The following is a 21,151-nucleotide window of genomic DNA, read 5'->3' as shown; positions in this document are numbered from 1 at the left end:
TCTGCGCACCAGAGCCCACTTTAACCACTGACTGCGAAAACTGTGCCACAGTACTGGATTCTGTGAACTTTCAGTTTCACTGGCCAGAAAATTACTACTAACACCATCCACTTTGTTGGGGTTTGTGAGAATTAAATAAGAATCTGCATACATGTATATACCCCATTTATTGTATAACTCAATAAAAGTCAATAATGAGAATAAGCATGAAAGTAAAGTAATGAATTATGAAGCCCACTTAGAAGAAGATGATCTCCATTACAACCTGATGATGGATACTAATTGGTACCTGAAATATGAACTAGCTACATGTTTTCCAAAGTTTTCACTAAATATATTAGTTTTTTTCCTAAGTCAGAGTTTAATAGATACTGCTCCAAAATAAACAAACAAACAAATGAAATGTGATGGCTATCCATGCCAGACATTGCTAATTTCAAAGGTTTTATTTTAGAGTCTCCCTGTGTACGCTCATATTTAGAAAATTTGCCTTGATTTCTGCCTCTGTCATGGCCATCATCATACACAGAGCCCGTTCTAACAATTCAGTGAGCTCCACTTAGCGAAGAGATTAAATAGAATTCACAAATTCATGGGCTGTTGTCTTCACTTAAATGAATCTGCGATTCGCAGTTACTGATCAACCTACTAATACCACTGTTCATAAATGGGAATGGGCCAACCCCTGCTGATATAACGATCAGCTGGAGGAGCAGTGGGTGGGGCACCGAGCAGCTGATGGTCCTCGTTTCTAGAGGGGGCCCCTGAGATGACTGCATATAGGTAGGCAAGGCTAGGCAACTGTGACACCTCCCCAGGGTCCCTTTGGTGCCAGGGATTTAAGAGTCTCAGCTGTCAAAGAACAATAAATTTCCCTTCAAAATATAAAACATAAATCAGTGTTTCCCAAACACTGAAAGGCAAGAAGAAACTAAATCCCCACAATAATGAAAAGAATCCTGTTAATTAAATCAGTAAGGTAGAGAGCTTCCCTCCCAGCACACGGCCCTGCTGAACACTAGAATACCTTGGAGACCGGAGCTGAAATCCAAGCTTTCTCTACTTTGCAAGCCAGCGTCCTGAGGGAACATTTAGAAGAAGCAGGGGGTGGGGGAAATCTTAGGAACAGGACAAGTAAACACACCTTTCTTTTTTTTTTTTTTTAAGAAGTTGTTGGACAATGTTTATCTAGAAAGGGAAGTTGCAAAACAAATTGTAAACGAGGCTCAGCATGCGTGTGCCAACCTCTTATCAGATCTGCACCTGTCTTGGGTGAGCCGAAAGCCACATCGATGTGAACTGAGACATAGTCTCCAATGCATGGTACTTGGAGGAAAGGGAGAGGTGCCAGCCATTACTCCTGAGTGTGTGTGTGTTTGATTGGTTGGCTGGCTGGTTGGTTGGTTAGTTGGCTGCACTCTATGCTCCTTCATTCTGGTTGCCTCTTGAACTCCCTGGCTCAAATAGTTTACAACAATGATGTGTTACTTCACATATCTTCCTTTTTGTTCTGCAAAGCCACTAATGTAGATTTGTGGGTTGCTTTAATGTTTGGTTAATTGGCTGGTCTAGTAAGAGAGAGTGTGTTGCCATGGTTGAGGAAAGCTGGGGAAAACGTCTTACAAATCTTGGTAGTTGAGAGCCTCGTGCCTGTTACGCAAGTCACTGACAGCAGAAGCCCTCAGAGAAATGGAAGCCAGCCTGGCTCTGTCTACTCTAGCCTTCGGTTTCCCTGTTTGGTTTTGCTGTCTCTATCTCTGTTTTTTGTTTTTTGAGACAAGATACTACTCTGTAGTCAGGCTGACCTGGAATTGACAATGTAGCCCACGCTGACCTGGAGTTTGCTCTAAGGCCAGGGCTCCCTTGAATCTTATATCCTACCTCTGCCTCTCAAGTGCTAGGACTACAGGCATATACCATCTTACCCAGCTTGAGTTTTGCCCTTCAAGCTCCTCACAACCAAGTTACCTCAAACCCTTGATCTCTACCAGCCTTTAAATCGGGTTTCACTGGCTTTAAAATACACCCGCATCTATTCTCAGAATCTGAGACCTCTCTTCTGAACCTTTCTAAACCATTCAAACTACAAAGCTACCCAACTCTTCCCCTAGACCCAACATGTAACTAATCATTAGTCAGTGTATTCGAAATGCCCCAGGGTGTGCTTGCTGTATGGTTTTGTTCATTCCGCTGTCTCTCTGCCTCCAACAGGCTTTGTTTTGAGTGCTCTGACAGTAGGGGTGAGGTGTGTTGGGGGGATCTCATCAGCTGCACCCCTTGCTATCACCTGTCACCCAGTTGACATCAACATACAAACACAGAGACATCATTCTCCCTGTTAAAGGTCAAAATGTCGGAAGCACTGTGGACAGACTTTGCAAGACAGGCTAACTAGGGTTTGAACCTGGTCCTCACATATCCTAGGCCGGCCCTCTACCTCTGAGATACACCCCCAGCCCGCTTGAGTTGTTATTGTTGCTGTTGTGATTGGCTTGTTTTCCCCGTGGGTTTGGTTTGTTTGTTTTGAGACAAGGACTCGTGTGATCCAGACTGATCTCAAACTGCTTATATAGCCGCTGGCATTTAATTCCTCATTCTCTTACTTTTACCTCATGAATACTGGGATTACAAGAATGCAGTACCATGCCCAGCACAAGCCCTCTTTTTACTCTTTATCCTGAGACAAAGTCTCACTAAGTTCCCCAAGCTAGTCTTGAACTTTTGATAGTTCTACCACAGTTTCTTGAGTAAGTGGAATTAACAGGTCTAGATCACTAGGCCTGCTATAACCACTAGGATCCACTAACTTTCCAATTGCTAACAAAAAATTGGGTCCATAACTCCAAGATTGCCGTCCCTCAAATCTTACCATATTGCCAGTCAGTCACTCTGGCAGAAAGAAGAGAAGTAGTGAACGCAGTGTGGCTCAGCTCTAGTACTCTAAAGCTGAGACAAGTTTGCCATGGCAGTAAGTAGCCAGACCGCTATCTCGGCAAAACATGACAAGATGGCGGCCCCAAACTCAGTCCTAACTGTTGGCTTCTGATGACCTTGCTGGGTTGTGGATCATCTCTGTTTCTCTTCTCCATGCTGATACCTCTGACCTTTCACAGCAGTACATCTGTGCTTGGTGAGGGGTGGTGGGGATCTCCTCAAGATTTTGGTTTTCTTTGTTTGTCAAATCAAGAACGATTGAAAGTCATAGGGTCTACTGTGAGAAATGAGTCTGTATGTGTACTTGCAGTGAATGTGTGTGAGCGTATCGCAAGGATCAAGTTAGTAAGGGTTTTAATTATGCTTGTCTTATCTTTTAGGAATGCTACTTTTGTTAAGGAAACCAATGGTATTTTGTTTTAGCGGTATTTTGAAGGGCTGTGGAGATGGCTCAGTGGGTAAGAGCATTGCTACAGCATGTACAAGCCTAAGAACTGAGTTTGAATACCTAACACCACATTAAAAACTGGGCATGGCTGTTCATGCATCTAACCCCAGGATTGGGGAGTGGAGACAGGCAGACCCTAGGGGCTCTTAGGCTAGCCCAGTCAAAATGGTGAGTTTGTGAGACTAAGATCCTGTCTTACAGAACAGGGTGGAGAGCAATGGAAGAAGACACTGGCATCTTACACATGGGTGCACACGCGCATGTGCACACATCACACACACACACACACACACACACACACACACATTATCTTGAAATAGCTAGTAGATGACACAACATCTGTGCTCACTGGCATTGCTAATGATACCTTCAGTCACAAGAATGTTTGTGGCTGTCAGTTGATAGGGTGACTGTTTCAGAAGACAATGTTGACTGTTTCCTAAAGCCTGAATCTTAGCAATAATTGAACAGAAAACATTAAACTAGATGCTGAATTCATCTAGCTCTATCTATGCATCTGGTCGAGTTTACACTTAACCTTTGAAAATATCGGCTTCTCAGAGCCATGCTTGACTCTTGGACATCTGCAGCCCCAGCGCTATGCATGGTGGGAGTAGGAGGAGCATGGTGGGGGAGCTTGCTGGCTGCTGGATGAGCTGAAAAGCCCAAGCTAGATGCAGGAAGAGACCCTGCCTCGAAATGACCAGGCAAAGAGTGACAGAGGAGGATACATGATGCCCACTCTGGTCTCCATGAGTTCACAAGCACGGGTGCTTGCACCTGTATAAATGCACACATCTGCACACACACAGCCATACACACCACATGCACTTGCACAAAAATAAAATAAATGTCAAAATAAGTTAATTAACTTAATGAAATATAAGCTTTTCAGCCACATCTCTAGATTGTGACTTGGGAAGTCACACCAGCTGCCACGGAATGAACATCTGCTCTGAACTGCTCACTGAGAACTCCTTGCTAGAAACTCAGTAGGCACAGCTTCGAAACACAGTCCATAGTTCATTCTGGAGTCCAACACTACACCACAGTATAATATTACAGGGCTGGGGACAGGGTGCCATCAAGAAAGTCCCTGCCAGAAAGCGTGAAGACCTGAGTTCACGTCCCCAACAGCAAGAGAAGCAAACAGAAACAGTGCTTTGCCGGGCATCCCAGTGCTCAGACAGTAGAGACAGGACGATCCTTAGGGCTTGCTGGCCAGGAGGTCCAGCCAAGTCGGTGAGCCCCTGGTTCCGTGACAGAATCACCTGACAGAATTAGGGCAGGGAGATGATACATCTGGGGAAAGAGAGCTACCCAGAGAACTTGATGGCCTGAGTTTGATCCCCAGACCCAACCAAAAGTTGTCCTCTGACCTCCACAAGCATGCACATCACACACACACATGCACGTCGTCATCATCATGATCATCATCATTGGAAATGACCTTAAAAGAAAAAGAAAAAAAGAACTTGTCTCAAGAAACAAGGCAGAGAATTAATTCATGAAGATCCTGGACATGGACCTCTGAATACCACAAACAGGCACACACAGACAGTGAAAGAAATAACATCACAAATGACAATTTAGTGTTAACTATTCCCTTAGTCTTATTTTGCCTATCTGTAGAGGGCCTGGCTTTCGCATGTCTGTAGGTTTTATAGTGGGAGGTCAAAGGCCCAGTGTGGACAGTGGACGGAACCAGTGTGGACAGTGGACGGAACCAGCGTGAAAAAGGCTGGCCTCCTCACTGCCTGAGGAGTGAGTGTCAGAATACACCATTGCCTGTCGATAGTGACATCATTTTGACAATTACAGCACCTTCTCTTTTTTCTAGAATGGGGAGAGGGATAGGGTGAGGAGCAAATCTTCCAATGATCAGGAATTTTCACAAACTTAGGAAGGGGAGGAATAAAGTTTGCACTCCCCCATGTTTCTAGATGACAGATTAAAAGCCACACAGGTATGCAGAGCTGCTTAAGCCTCGCCAAGGTGGCAGTCTCTGAACGCTTTGATGTCATCTGCTTGCTGGACCCCTGAGACTTTCCTGGGATCCAAATTTAGTAGACTTTATGTGGCTCGCCTGTCCCTTCTGGTGTTCAAAAAGGGAAGGAAAAAGGTCCCTGCTCCTTCTTGTCCCCGTCCTTTATTGTACGCTTTGCTTTGTTTGTTTGATTTTAAAACTGCCATTATGTGAAAGTGTAGCGAGTATAAATAATTGAGAAGATAACTCTGTGGGGAAACCGCTCGCACTGCCTTTGTGCAGAGGCAGCTCATTACGGCTCTGAGCTGCAGCATTCCATAAGAGCAATTATGCAGCATCAGTATGCCATGGATATTAACCAAGGGGAGTAGATAAGACACGGGAAAATCATCTTGTATCTTATTTAATTAAATTTATTTGGTTTTTCCAATAGGTCCTCTCGTGTGTAATTTCTCCGACCACTCCATAGTTGCTGTGGTCTTTGCAGGACTGTTACATGACATTTTTTTTTTTTTTTTTTTTTTTTTGGCATTCCTCCTCAATTTTGTATAGACCTAAAATGTATTTATATTGGGGTTTAATTTCTACCCAAGGAGAGGTTATCCATGAAAATGGAACCATAATTTGGTCATGAGGTTTTTATCCCTCCTAGGGCTTATATCGCCAGTTAATATATGTTAATACAGCAAAGTGAATAAAAGGTTAAACAAGTGGGTCAGGCTTGGAGAGTCTTAGAATGCTTACTTCTGCTGAAACGGAAGGAAAAGCCCGTAATGGCGCTTGCCTGACTTTCACCCCCATCATTTTAAGAATTGCTTTGCCAATCCTTCACAGCAAATAGTAATTTTAAGTGGACCAAAACAGAGCTCAGGGTGTTTGCACTCCACGGTAATGATAGAGTAGCCATGCTCCCTGGAGTCAATAAGCCCAACAATTGAGTCATTTTTGCCTCCTGTGAGTGAATCACTGCTGTTAGCCTGAATGACAGGATTGCCTATAGAACCAGAGGCCTTCACCACGTTGACCTCGTCCCAGAATATCGGGGTTCAGAGGGCAGGCAGGTGGTGTTTAACACAGTTATAAGTAAAAGCTAATTTTGTACACGGAGGATCTGTAAACAAGGAAGTGGAATTGATTGAAGGGTGGTGGGGGCCAGGGGACCTTGGATGTGTGCTGAAGCACATTATCCAAAGCAGCCCATCCTCATTCCCTGATGCTCTCACTTTCTCCTTTCTCCTTCCCTGTGGCATCCCTCCACCATGTTCCTTGCCTCCTCTTACCTGCCTCACAAGTGAATGTCCCAACACAATAGGATACAGTAGAGTCAGCTGGCTACAACTCATTCACAAATCTCATTAATAAAATTTCAGGCAGTGTTGCAGGAGTGATATATATAGATATAGATATAGATATAGATATAGATATAGATATAGATATAGATATAGATGTGTGTATATACATATATAGAATACATATATAGTGTATATATTATATATAATAAAATTGTATCTATTATATATAATGCATAGTGTATCTTTTAAAAAATATTTCAACTTTTTACAGTTATTTATTTTGCTTAAGGAGAGGTGCATGTGTAAAGTCAGAAAAACATGTGAGAATTAACGCTTTCCTTTTCCCTGTGGGTTCTGAGGCTAGACCGCATCTTCTCAGGCTAGATGGCAAGCCTTAGGCTTACCCTCTGACCCATCTCACCAGCCCAGTACTGTGTATCTCATACTTAAGGTTTCTTTTAAGTTTGTAATAGTTATTTGAAATAGAAAATCAGGCATAGCAAAATATCTAATGAATGAGAAATGAAAACGTAGAGAAAATATCCTTAACTAAAATCATCCCTTCATTTTCAAATTACCCTTGAAAGTTCTAAGGAGCCTGATCAGTCAGTATGCTGGTGAGGTCTGCTGGGGTCTGCTGGGAAGCTCCCATGGTTTACAGTCCCACTGGGAGGAGGAATTAAAGAAATGATGTGTGTGTGCAGAGCATCGGGCCTGCCAGTGGCCTGTGCATCTGAGACTGACTTGGAGAAGATGCAAATCCTACTTTCAGACTGACAAATGGCTTTAAGGAGCAGTTTCCACTAGAAATTAGAATGCCATGGTTTATTTCAAGAGCTTGGAACCTGAGCACCCCTGACAACCCCAGTAGCTTGTTATGAATTGATTGGTGGCTCTCATCTCCTTTTTAGAGAGTGTTTATCAATCTGCAAAGAGCCATGATGTAACTCACAGTACAAATGAAAAAAATGCCCTGCCTTTTGTTACCTTAGTGTACATTATCCCATAGGACTTGACCTGGGACTCTTCCTTTTTGAGAGACAGTCACAGACACCAACCAGTGTTCATCCAAACATATCTGGGAGGAAATTCTCAAAACGATATAATCGGCAAGAAAAAAAAAGATTTCCTTTTTTTTTCTCCACCTCAGATCTTCCTTCCTCCATTCCTGTTTCCTGCCTCTCACCCCCGGAATATACACTCACAACACCTTCTGGACCCCAGTGGTCAATCTGCCTTCCTCCCCCTTGCAGCCCAGCATAATGGCGACATCCCATTCCAGTTCTGTCTCATCCTATGCATATCACACACACACACACACACACACACACACACACACACACACACACACACACACACCGGCAGAGCCAGAGACTCCATTTCTGCCAGAGAAGTCCTTCTCCTGTCTGCCTGCAGTCCAGGTAGATTCACACCTTGTAGTGAGTTAGGGTCCTCACTTATTTCTCAGTGTGACATTCATTAGAGCAGAACTGGAAGCCAGAATTATGTCCCATCTTAGCTCTGCCCTGCTCTAGGGCACATCGTTCATCAGGAATTGAGCTATGCCATGTGCAAAAAAAAAAAAAAATGACAAGAGATTCCCTAATGGTTCTTCTATTGTCAATTCTAAATTATTTCCTAGGGGAAGGAGCCCTCTTTTCATTTACACGTTCAGTTGTTTATTCACCAAACATTTTATTGGAGATAGTGGAGACGGTGTCGATAGCACAGAACTAAAATACGCTCTCTATAAGATCAACTAGGTGAAAACCAGACAAGTAAATTGTGGTTATTGCACTGAATCAATTCTTCAGGGAGCATGCATGCTAATGACTGAGGAAGTGTGTGTGTGTGTGTGTGTGTGTGTGTGTGTGTGTGTGTGTACAAGTGTTTGCATTTGTATGTATATGCACTTGCATATATACAGAGGCCAGAGATTACCTCCTCTATTGCTGCCTACCTTATGTTTTGAGACAGAATCTGATACTGACCCTGCAGCTATACTAGGTAGTCAGCAAATCCCTGGCATCCTTCTGCTTCTGCTTCTGCTTCCCCAGCACTGGGTATACAGAAGAATACAGCCTCACCTGGCTTTTTTTTTTTTTTTTTTTTTTTTTTTTAACATGGATGCTGGAAATTCAAACTTGAGTCTTTGTGCTTGTGCTGTGGCAGGCAAAGGCACCAGCTCTCCAGCCCCAGGAAATGTCTCTTAATCAGATTAAGCAACAAAGTTACCCCAAAGAGGTGTTCTGTAGTAAGAATTTCAAATGATGGATGGACCAGATGGCTCTGGAAGGAAGACCATCCCAGATGGAATAAATAGTGTGGCCCTAGCTAGTTAGCATATTAACTTTAAACTTATGAATTAATCTTGAATTATTTGTGTATCACACGATTTAAAAATCTATGACAGTTAAAACAATTACAGCATTACATTGTTTCGTCTTTAATAGATGAAGTTACATCTATTCCTGTGAAGATGGAGACAATCCAAATGTCATTGTTTTCGTCTGTGAGAGTTAAGTTAAACTACCCTGGAAATCTTAATAAGAGATGTGGTGCCTGGATATACTCTAAAAATCTGCTCAAACCGTGGTCCATCTAGTTTGCACCTTAAACTCTAGATGGGACTTAAGAATCGAAGGTCCATGTCTTCATTCCTCTGTAAATGGCGGTAGGGGAGCGTATCCACTCACCAATGGCTTAAACCGAAAATATTTAAGGAATAAAGCAGCCATGGCATAACCTCTGGTTTGCTAGGTCTCTGGTGGTTTATAAAGATATATTTTATGTCTTTTATGATCACAGGATGATGCTAAAAAATTTGTGGGCAATGATACCATCATATTGGAAATACTTTGTGTAACATCTCTGCCCAAGACACAGGAGGCTACCTGGGTGTCAATCCAAGCAAAAGATGTTTCATTTGTTCTTAAGAAAAGGCAATCTGGAAATTTGGCTTAGAAATTAGTCTTTGATGTTTGAACATCATGGATATAAGGACATTAAGGCATATGTCTGTGAATAGAATTTTTTGCTTCTGGATAGAATTAGGGTTTGTAATATTTTGGTTATATAGAGTTTTTGAAAGTAACTAGTAATTTTTTTGTTTTAAATCTTTGATTTTTTACCCCCATGGACAGCTTGATGAGAACATAACCTGGTTAGGTGGCACTGAGTTTAATAGGAGGAATGTCACTTGTACGCGTATTTATGACGCTTTATTTGATGGATCTTTTCCATAATAGCACTTGACTTTCTGTGTTTTACTCTTGTCACCGCCCCCCCCCCCCTTATTTTGGGTTGAAGCCACTCTAAAGTTTAACACCTGGGAGATTTCTCACTTATGGTTCCCTTTAGAAGTGCTAAAATCTCAGCCTCCCAAACAAGAGACCAAGTTGCGGTTTAAAGAAAGAAGTGGTATTGATAAAAGGCCCAAGAATGTTGCCACCTTTCCAACGTGTCCTCAGCAAAATCCTTTCTTTTAAGCCAGCAGGAGAAAGGAAAGGGGATAAGAGCCCGGTCCCTCCAAATGCTTCTGGCATGCCGATCTGGTCTTCTGAAACATCCCCTGCTGCTCCAGAAAAAGGAGCCCCTGAAGCAAATGAAAACTCTGGTGGGGACATTCACATGCATAGCACCCTCCCTCCGAGTGCTTTAGATCACAGGGCCTGGGGTGATTTGGCCTGAGTTGAAGAATAGAGACTTGTGAACCATTTGTCTCCACACCTAGAGTATGCTGAAGTGCTGTGTCTTTCACCTTAAAAGCCCATTTAAAAAGAAAAATATGGTTCGTGAGGACACAATTTGGACACCATCACACTTAATGGAGTCCCTTTTAAATGTAACACTCGGTCCCATCAATTCTCTTCTAAATTACTTGTCACCACCTGGAGAAAACCTGCCCTTGATTATCTTATGCAATTGCTTAAAAATACGGGGTGTGTGTGTGTGTGTGTGTGTGTGTGTGTGTGTGTGTGTGTGTGTAAAAACTTCATTTAAAACCCCTGATGAATGCCGTTACTAGAATGACTTATGCTAAGTGTCAGGCTATACAACATGTGTCATAACACAATGTGACTCATATGCATGCATGTAATTGTCATCAGCTTCTAAATCTGCTCACACACATCACCTCAGAACTCAAAGTGAGCAAACTAGACCTCCTAGAAATAAGGCCATTGTCTGTAGGCTTTAATTTACAGTTGACTGACCAACAGGATCAGATGGAGGACTTTGTAAAATCTTGAGATACATGAAAAGGTAGAGTGTTTTCAGAGGTAGCCAAACAGTTTTTAAAGCATACTGCTTGAGATCTAGAAGAGTCCTAGTTTAATATGAAGAGGAGAGACGGTTTTGAAGTAGTCTCTTGTTTTCGGGGTTCACGCTTCTTTTGTCCTTGTCTTGAGTGGCCTCCTAACGTTTCAGCTCTAGTGCCGCACTCTACTACAATAAGTAGGAATCTAGCAAACAAATGGCCCATTTTGATTAACTGTGCATCATGACATAGCACACATAGATTCTCATCCTGGTGCCCTTTACCTTCTGCCCAGCAAAGCGCAATGCAGAAGTCATCCTAAAAGTCAAACGCTCCCCGTTTTCATTGCTAGCACCTTGTTGGAGTCCATCTCTTCTCCCCTTTCTCCCTGCATTGGCCAAGGGTGGTGAGCCTCCTCAGTTGTCCCATTCTCATCAACCCAGCTCAGTTCATCCTCCAACAGGCGGTTGGGAAAGGTCTCCTCAGGAGGCTTCCTTGTCTCATCTCCCCATTCAAGAATTTCAGAGACTCATTTTATCTCTGAAGAACCCCATGCAGCTTGCCTGTGAATTGCCACCAGGTTCCCCCAGAAACCAGAAGAAACTATCAGCCAATCTCTGTTCAATTACCCTCAGCACTTTCAAACAAAGTCAGCCCTGGTGGAGTCCTGGTGGGACTGGTACCTTCAAGCAGCTCTTTCTTTTCTTTCCTGTCATGTGTTGGATTTTGTTTTTAAATGCTCTTTCAAACTGGTTCAACTCTTCCCTTCCAAGAGTTTCTTAACTTTTTTCTTTTCTTTTTTTCTTCTAGTGCTGGAGAGTAAGGTCTTGCAAAGGCTAAACAAGCATGCTGCAGGTGTTCTCTCCTTTTTTTTTTTTTTTTTTTTTTGATAATTTATTTATTTTTACTTTATGTGCATTGGTGTTTTGTCTGCATGTAAGTCTGTGTGAGGATGTCAGATCTTGGACTTATAGACAGTTATGAGCTGCCATGTGGGTGCTGGGAATTGAACCTAGGTCCTCTGAAAGAGCAGCCAGTGCTCTTAACCACAGAGCCATCTGTCCAGCCCCTCTGCAAGTGTTCTGTACCTCCAGATCTTAGTTGTCCCCTTGCTGGGCTGCCCCTTGCTAGCCTTGAACTCACTATGTGGCCCAGAGTGCTTTGGAATTTTCTGTCCTGCTTCCGCTTCTCCAGGGCTTCCATTACAGGTATCCATGCACCGCCATGCCTGGTGATCAGGCTCTCCTCAGGTCTTTGGTTGATGTTGTTGCACCGACTTACTGGATATAGGCTGTTTATTTCTCATAACTTGTGTGTTATCAAATGGTGACTTTTCCGGTTTGTTTATGTGTATATGAAAAAAGAAGTATCAAAAGGCATGATTTGCATTTTCAAATGTTTAGATATATTTACATATGTCGTCCATATGTCATTAAATTTGGTTTGGGATAACCGCAGAATATGGACAGCTTATCAATGGTGACACATGTACAGATTTTTATGACCCTTGAAATTATTCCTAGTAATTGTTTCAGGGTTGAAAAGAGATGAGCAAGTACATGTGAGGCCCGTTTTCAGCTCCCCACCCACAAAGCCAATTACTGGGACACCCCCCCCCCCAGAGGACACAGCCGCTGAATAAAAATGAACATGGAGGAGAAAGCTAGAGCTCAGTACATTTTGATTGGCCAAAGGATAAAGCCAGGAATCAAGCTAAATAAATCCCCATTCCCTCGGAACACAAGAAAGGAGGGAGAAGAAGGTCACTAGAACAGGGCCTGACTGAAAGCAAACAAGCTCTTTCTCCTCCCCATGTTAGTAACAGCCCCTTCGACCTTTCCAGGAACAGACACAAATAGCCTAGAATTAACAAAAAGGAATGTCTACCTGTATTATTTTTTCGCCTTCCTCTGGAGCGGTACAGAAAAATCTATGGAGGTGTTAATGAATTTGTCCCTGGCAAAGTTTATTGCCGCACACACGTGCAGGTGCAGTGTGCACGCGCCCTCACACACGTACACATATGGGTGCCCAGAGGGCTGCTGACTTCTCACTGTCACACAACTGACGAGCTCATGATGACTTCTCAATGCTGCTGTTGCATGTCCCACTCAGTTGACGGGCACTTCCGACTGGACAGGATTACTGTTGCAGACGAAACCAGACATTTGCAACCAGCTCAGTTCTCAGCAAGAAAATGCACATGACTTAGGTAGATTTTGTTGTTGATTTTTTTTTTCCCCTTATAGGTTACTCAAGGAAACGCATGTCGTTATAAATCAGTAGTAATGAAATCACCATTATGGCATCTTGGATATTGCATTTGCTAAAGCCTTTCTGGACATTAAGTCAGCTTTCAATGATTGATATTATAGACAGTGGATAAACATTTTTTGATGGATCTGTTTGCTCTCAGATGAGAAAAAAAAAAGCAAATTCTTTTTTTCCTCTTTGATTGAAAGAGTGGAATGCCATCGAAGAGGGAAAGGTTCAAATGTGGTCATCACAGGTTAGTGACACCAAAAATAGAAACTCACTTAGGGTGAAATTTGCTGTCAGGAAAAATGGAGCCTTCTTTCTGAACTCGGGAACGTGTGGTTCATGTGAGCTTGCTTGTAGAGGGTTGCTACAATAAGCCTTCTTTCATACAGGTGTGTTTATGCCCCAGGCTTGCTGGCCACAGTCCATTCCATTTACAGAAGCTGAATTAAACAATAACTACCGCTTGCAAAAAAAAAAAAAAAAAAAAAAAAAAAAAATGGTGAAGGTGGGGGAGGGGGAGGGGGAAAGGTGAGCGTCAAAGGAGATGCCTGAGAGCTTTGTTAGGGCCAAGAAAACCCTGTTGTAGATGTCAGGGCTTGTTGATGTTGCTGGGAACGGCACTTTTTTTTTTCTCCTGGATTTTGTGGTTCTGCCTTAGGAAAGAAAGTAAAATAGAACGGAAGAACAAAGTCCCACTCTATAAATCAGCAGCTGCTCCTTGCCAGATCAAAGGAATGACATTTTTGCTCCTGGACTTCTTGTCCACTTGAGGGCTTGACAGGCAGCTAACAGCTGGCCTGCTCCACTGTATGAGAGAATCAGCCTACATCTTCTTCCGAGCAGATGACAAGCTAATCAGAGACCTAGCCCTCACACGGGACACGTGAGTGCATGCACCTTGACCTCTTCCAACACCTCAAATATATAATTGCTAAACAGCGTGGTGCATTTGGGGCCAGTTAATTCTTAGGTGACTTCCAATGAGAAGAAGAATCTGAGATAATGTTCAGTCAAAGGTGATCACAAAACCAAAAATATTTCAAAATTGCAAGATTTGTGGGGATCAGGTCTCAGTGTGAATTAGCACATGTTTGGAACAGAATGGGAACTGACTGTGAATGAAGGTAACTGATTATCAGGTGAGACTGCACAGATCTCAAAGCCCAGTCAGAGAGATGGGCGGGAGCTGGGCACTGGTCATTTTGAAAACGGTCACTGTTTCTTTATAGGCTGGTGGAGCTGAATGAAGCGCTAGATCTGTGTTCCATTCCTGCAGAAAGTGGTTTTCGGAGCCACACTAAGGTGTGCAGGTTTCCAAATCTGGAATTTTAATGTCAGTAGTAACATGTTCAAAGTAGTTCAGTTTCTTGTTGATTTCCATCTGCAGTAAATCATGTACAGGATGAGGTAATATGCTATAGCTTATGTCTATTGACTGAGTGTTTTATCTTTAAGAGGGTAGATTCTAGATATGAATAGAAGTTCCCGTGTTTTCTTCTCTCTTGCTTTCGAATAGCTCTGAAAGATCACTTTTATAATACATGATAAATAGCCACATATGAATAACCATATAGCATTCTGTAAGAGTAACAGTGCTCCAAATTCGGGACCTGCTTGGATACTGTGTTACCAGCCACTGGGTGTGAGTGTACTAATGGAATTGTGTTGGTTGTTGCTCAGGATTCAGGAAGAAATAAAAGATAATTCCCTATGTAAAGGGAAATTTCTCAAATACTTTTATTAAATAAAAACTACAGTTGTCCATATAAATCTCAGTTAGATAAAATGCTCAATTTTCTCCATCACCTTTAACAATTCTTTTAATACAGAAGAATCATATGTATTACTGAAGTTACAAAACAAACAAACAAACAAACAAACAGTAGATGGAGAGGTAAAACAGAAGTGTGCTGTCCTCTCTTGTCCTGACAGACCCCTCTGTTGACAGTTTCGCCAAAGACATTTCATTGTCCCAGCTTTCAGTTTAAGAGATACAGATGGAGTAAAATGAATTAAATTATTAGACATTGTTTGGTACCCAAGGCAAGTGATTAAAAGACTCTTCAGATCTGAGGTACTTAGAGAGGCTGGTGTGTGCAATGTTTGCGGCTGTGAGAGTCACAATTAAAAACTTGAACTTTACAACTTTCTGTTCTTAGGCAGAGCACTAAGATGTCTGATGGCTCTTACTGCAAGGCTTCGCCAGCATAAGGGTGCAGAGGTCACTCAGAGAACTTTTCAACTGCAGATCTGGGAGCAGCAGTGCTGGGTGGGGCATGGTGATGCTTCTGTGTCTGCAATACTCATACTCGGGGTGGCCTGGAAGCTGCTGGCCCAGGGAACTCCAGAGGGAGGAGGATCTAGGAAGTCTCTAAGAAGATGTGCCTGAAAATGAGCCCACTTTGCAACGCTACCTATAGAGAGGTGCTTCACTGGTGTCTAAAATCACATGCGGCCACACACCAACACACACACACACACACACACACACCCCAACACTCACATGCACACACATACACACACATACACATGCACACAAAGATGCATACACACATACACACACCAGCATACACACACACACACACATACACAAACACATACACACACAAAGTTACATATTCACGTGAAATCCAAGTTTCTAGAAAGACCCTACCACATGAGCACATGCTATAAACCATGTTCCCATGCTGTTATCAGCCCATTATTGGTAATTTTAGTAGTCACCCATCCATTCTTAGTTACTACCTGTAAGGGAACAGAGCATTTGAGGACCACTGGTTAGGTGTGTTCTGACCATTGGCTAAGATTTAATAAGCCCTTACTATATACTAGGCTGTGCTCCAAGAACCTTACATACCCTGTCTCTGTCAGTCCTCAAAATAGTGTAGGCTGTTATTCCCCTAGTTGGTAGATAGGAAAGAAAGTCAGGCGTATGGAAGTTATAAGGAGCACAAGCCCCTTGGATTTATTGGTGTCATTCTCTACAGAAAGGGTTTAAAATGTGGGACAATACTTAAGAGGATTGTGATCAAAGTTGAGTATTTTAGTGAATAAGCTATATGGGTGTTTGCAACTTTAGGGGAACGTTAGATCAAACCCTGGAAGCCCACAGTATAGACGGCTATGGAAAAGAACTGTCGCCCACTTCATAACTCTGCCCTGGGCCTTTCGTGTCAGCATGAACAGGCTCTCCACTTGAGGCAAATTCATAAGACTACAGAGTGTTCATGCTCCCACACTAACATCATGTTTTCATATTGTAAGTGTATGGGTATTTATTTCACATGTTTTTACAGGTGTGGGCAAATCTAATATTCTATCCAATTATAATTACGCTGCAGCTCAGGGACATTAGTTATGATCTGTGAATGTGTCCTAAAGTCATGTATGAATCTCATTCATTTAGCTCACTTTGCTCAAAGTTGTCTTTGGGAAAGGATTCCATGTCTGAACATGAGTGAAAACCTTGGATGTGCTGTGTGAGTCAGTCATTCTCAAGTCCAGGGTCTTGTTCAATAGCATTAAACCCACCTAACTCACTGATTCAAGTGGAGGCCAGGACACAGAATCAAACTTGCTTTGTTTGGTTGGTTTTTGTTTTCTTCATATTAAAAAAATAAGTAAAGTGGCTGATTTTCCAGGGTTGAAGCATCACTGATACCCAGAGCATGCTGGTAGGCAAGTCCCGCAGCTTGGCAAAGCAGAGCTTTTTTCTAACTGGGCCTCTGTCACCAAGCTCCCAACCACACCTTTTCCAAATTGATCTGATCCCTTGTCAACAGTTCAAGCCTCTTCCTTGACAACACCAATCCAGGAGAGAGCTTCAAATCCAGCCATCCTCAGAGTGTTCGGAGCTGGCTGCTTTCCAAGCAACCTCGGGGAGAGAGGCCTGTGCTTTCTAACAAAAGGAATGCTGCCTGAAGGCGTGGGTTACCAGGTGTGGCAAAAAGTTAGTGAACCAGAAAGAAGGGATTTATCAGCCATTTAAAAGGGGGTGGGGGAGCCAGCCCACAATCAAATGACATCTGAGTCTACTCCCATCCGCCTGAGCTATGCTTTGGAGTGAAAACTCTTTAAAAGAAAACTCAGTGGTCAGATTTCAGGTGAAAAAAAAAAAAATGTAAAGCTCAAATATTTGGATGTTCCTGAGGTGACTGGTGGTCTCCAGAAGGTCTCTCCAGTAAGAGTCAGGTGGGGTGTCAGTGATTTCTGCTGTTTGGAATACATTGCTTTGAATCTACTGAGGTTTTGTTTTGTTGTTGTTGTTTTTATTTCTAAGTTGACTTAGAAAAGCCTCTTGATTCTTGGAAAGTCACTAAATTTATTTCTATAATTAAGTTATTTTAAGCTAAGAGTCTTGGTATATAAGTTTGAAGGATTGCACATACTAATGCGTTTTCTATTTAAGTAAAATTTAGAGATGCGAATAGTCTCAGGAGACTCTCTTGGAAGCTTTTGTATGAGCCTAGGCACTAACTTCGTGCTCAATACAAATCAATAGAACTAGTGTACTTTGGGGTACTCATCCCCTAGGGAGTCACTAATTCAATTATCTGTAGCCCTTAAAAAAAGTCACAATGAGGCTAATGAAATTTTTTTCTGAAGGAAATCTAGAGAAGGCACTAGATTTATTAACACAATTTCCACACAAGTTGTACAAAATTCAGTTTTAAAAACCTGTTTAATATCTAAGGAGACTTTATAACAGGGTTAAATTATACTAATAAAGAAGTATATTGTATGTCTGCAACTTCAGAACCATTCTAAGGCGACATTAAAACTTAGTGAGTTGTGCGGCTTTTTCTTTCTTTCTTTCTTTCTTTCTTTCTTTCTTTCTTTCTTTCTTTCTTTCTTTCTTTCTTTCTTTCTTTCCTTATTTCTTTTTAAATATCAGATACAGATGAAAAACCTAACAGTCTTTGGATTGGGAATAACTTGTGGGGGTTTTCATTAAAGTTGGGTGCAGCTTGCTGCATTTTGGTTAGTTGGATGTCTTCAGCAATTTTTCAAATGTTTTGGGTTTGGCAAAGTCCAAAATGTTTTTTGCCAAGACCCTCTCTTCCCCTTATTTTTTAAACCCGTGTGAAATGCAGGGATAACTTAATCCATATGTGTCTGATTCATTTACACTTAACTCATCAAAATGTTATTTTGTAAGACCCATTTAATATCCAAGAAACCTTTGGAGTCTTTTAAAGAGGAGTCTTTTGTCTTTGAACCAGGAAGTTGCATTTTTCCATATGAATGGAGGTCTGGCTTTGAACAATTGGAGATGAGTAGATTTTTCAACTTAGATGCTTCAGAGTTTAAGTAGAATCAAAACTTGATATTATGGGTTTTTTTTTGTCTGCATAAAGGAAAGGTCATTTTTAAAGTATAGTCAGAGGAAATAGAAAGAATTTGTGTCAAATCATTTAGGGGAAGACCACATATGGAAGTTCATATTGGGAATCAACAAAATTTTTTAAATGGCTCCATTTTGTGTTCATGAGAATATTTTCTAAAAGGTGGTGGACTGTGAGTCATCAGTGTGAGAGAAGGAGGGGGCTGTCATTTTCATTTTTAAGATTACAATTTTTCTTAAAATGAACACATTATTAATTTTAATAATATCTATGGAGTTAATAAATTATTCTGAGTTTAAGGCAGTTGACAATTGGCCGGAGTTTTATGTTCAGAGATTTCTGGGGGAAAACAACAGCAAAAACAGGAGCCCATACGTTTTCCAAATCCCGTGTTATTTGAAAGAATACATTGGAATTTTGAAACAGTACTGAGAACCAAAAACTCTGAGAGTGAAACTTCACGGAGGCTGCTTGGAGCCCACATGAGAAAGTGAAGTCTCGAAGACCCTCTGTGAACCACCCCACCTCCCCCACCCCTGTAAAAACCTGCAGGAGCTTCTTTCTTTCAAGGCTCCTTAGAAGCAGTGAGCAAAGAAAGGCCTTTGCCATAACTGCTAGTGAACATGCAGGCCACGCCATGGAAACTAGCTGAAAATGTGATGCTGGGGTGACATTGCCAAGTTCAGCATTTCTATAAAGACCTGCGAGCACACAGAATGCTTTTTTTCTCAACTGTTCTGTATTGTTGGATCACCCCCATTGAACAACCTTTTGAGAGGACCCCCATTTTTACTAATGTAAACATTCTGATGAGTATCCAAAGAAATGACCTTTGAGTGAACCTCTAACCTTCCCAGTAATTATTTGTTTGAAGACAGTGTGAAGTTCTCCTGCTGAGAACTAAGAACCATGATGCCTTGCAGCCCTGTGAGTGAGTGAGTGTTTGAGGGAACAGGAGAGAAAAGCATAAATAAGGGAACAATCTCCAGATGTAAATAAGAGAGAGGAAATTTAAAAGTGGGGGCAGCAATTTGTATCACCTAAAAGGTTGACCTACAAGAGAAAACAAAAAAACAACCCACCACACAACAGGATTGGCTGCACATGAACAGAGGAACTGCCCCTCTCCTCCAGAAATATCAAGACAGAGCAGAAGCGCCTGCTCTGGGCATCTCTTGGTCAGAACTGACCCTTTGAGAAGAGCCCCTAGAAGGAGAAACAAGAAGCCGACCCTCCTAGGCCTCAGATAAATTCTTTTAACTGATAGGAGGGTTACTTCAGGAAGTCTTTGTGATCTGGTCAGCAACATTTCAGAGGACGGGGTAAATACATAGCTTCAACTCTTTTTCAGCTCTATCTACTTACAGTAGCCTGGCACTTTCCTTCCCGAAAGCCAAGGGGTGGAACATTTTTGACAACGGAGACATCTTTTCTTAAGTACTAAAGAAATTCATTGTTTTGCAAACAGCATATGCAAAAGACTCCTTTGGTTTTCTCCTGGCTATTATTCATCAGCCTGACTGTATTCTTACCAGAGAACTCACAGGAGGCTGTGTGTGCTCACTGTCCTCCTCCAAGGGACTTAACTGCCAATACTTGAGAATTCTTTGGAGAATGTACTTTCAGGTCCTGCTTGGAGCCCCATGTGGATGCGTTAATCATTAAGTCCCCCATATGCTTAAGGTTGGAAAGTAGGGATGCTGAGAAACAAATGTTATCAATAGAAAACATTTTGAAGGACCAGCTAGCGGTATGCTACTGAGCACCCGCCCTCCCTAGCCTAGTGCAAGGCCCCTGAATCTTTCCCAGAAGTTCGTACATGTGGGAGATACCATCATTAAAGGCACAGGGACAGGGGTAACTCGCAAATGGTAGAAAATTGTTTTGTTTTTATTAAATTTGGAGAAATAAAGGAGATTTCTTATTGTCTTACTCTGTTTGTACATGAATATTTGATGGGCATTATTAAACATTAAAGTAACATGAAGTAGGCACTTATTTTTGGATTTCCAACAAAATTAGATCCAGGCTTCTTAGACAAAATAACCACTGCTCCTTACATTCCTGGGAATCAGCAACCGCCTGATTTGAAAACGTTTCCCGGACCCTAATATCAACCATGTGGACCCGAGGCTGGCTTTCGAGTGGGTTGAAAGGTGGCTGAGTTTACGGTTGGCAGTTAGCTTATCCACTGCCCTGGGTGTCCCAGCTTTGGCTGCAAAGGCCGCCCCCAGCTGGCACTGACCTCTGAGTGACCCCTAACTTTACAGGCTTAAGCTGCAGGAGTTGCCCCAAGACCAGAAGTCTTTGGGCCAGCACTTATTACTGCTGTGTTGGTGATAAAACTTCAGACAGCCTAATTGATGGCTTTGCTGACCTAACAATACCTTGTGAAAGCCGAGTGCGAGAGCCTGGCCTTCATTTATGGCCAGCTGCAAGGGGAGCTGAATCTCCCCAGGATGGATGGGGAGTCCTGGGAGAGAGGCAGATCTTCCAGCCCGTGAGCTGCGACCTGGAACCTACGTGTTCCAAAAGCAAGCACACTCGCAGAAAGGAGACACTTTCTGCCAGAGAAGTCTTGTCCCTCTCTGAAAATTCGTAGCAAGTTGTCTTGCTGTTGGCTCC

The 21,151-nt window shown here is 42.3% G+C and overlaps 1 protein-coding gene across 12 annotated transcripts in view; it reads left to right on the top strand.

Annotated features, from left to right (window-relative positions):
* Meis2 (Meis homeobox 2) overlaps positions 1-21,151 on the top strand; it is a 213,360-nt gene that overhangs the window by 186,209 nt on the left and 6,000 nt on the right. The gene's annotated exons all lie outside the window — the stretch shown is intronic.

This window comes from Peromyscus leucopus, chromosome 4 (genome assembly GCF_004664715.2).
Source record: "Peromyscus leucopus breed LL Stock chromosome 4, UCI_PerLeu_2.1, whole genome shotgun sequence".
NCBI classification, from domain to species: Eukaryota; Metazoa; Chordata; class Mammalia; order Rodentia; family Cricetidae; genus Peromyscus; species Peromyscus leucopus.
The sequence above is the reverse complement of the archived record's forward strand: the minus strand, read 5'-3'. Positions and strand labels throughout refer to the sequence as shown.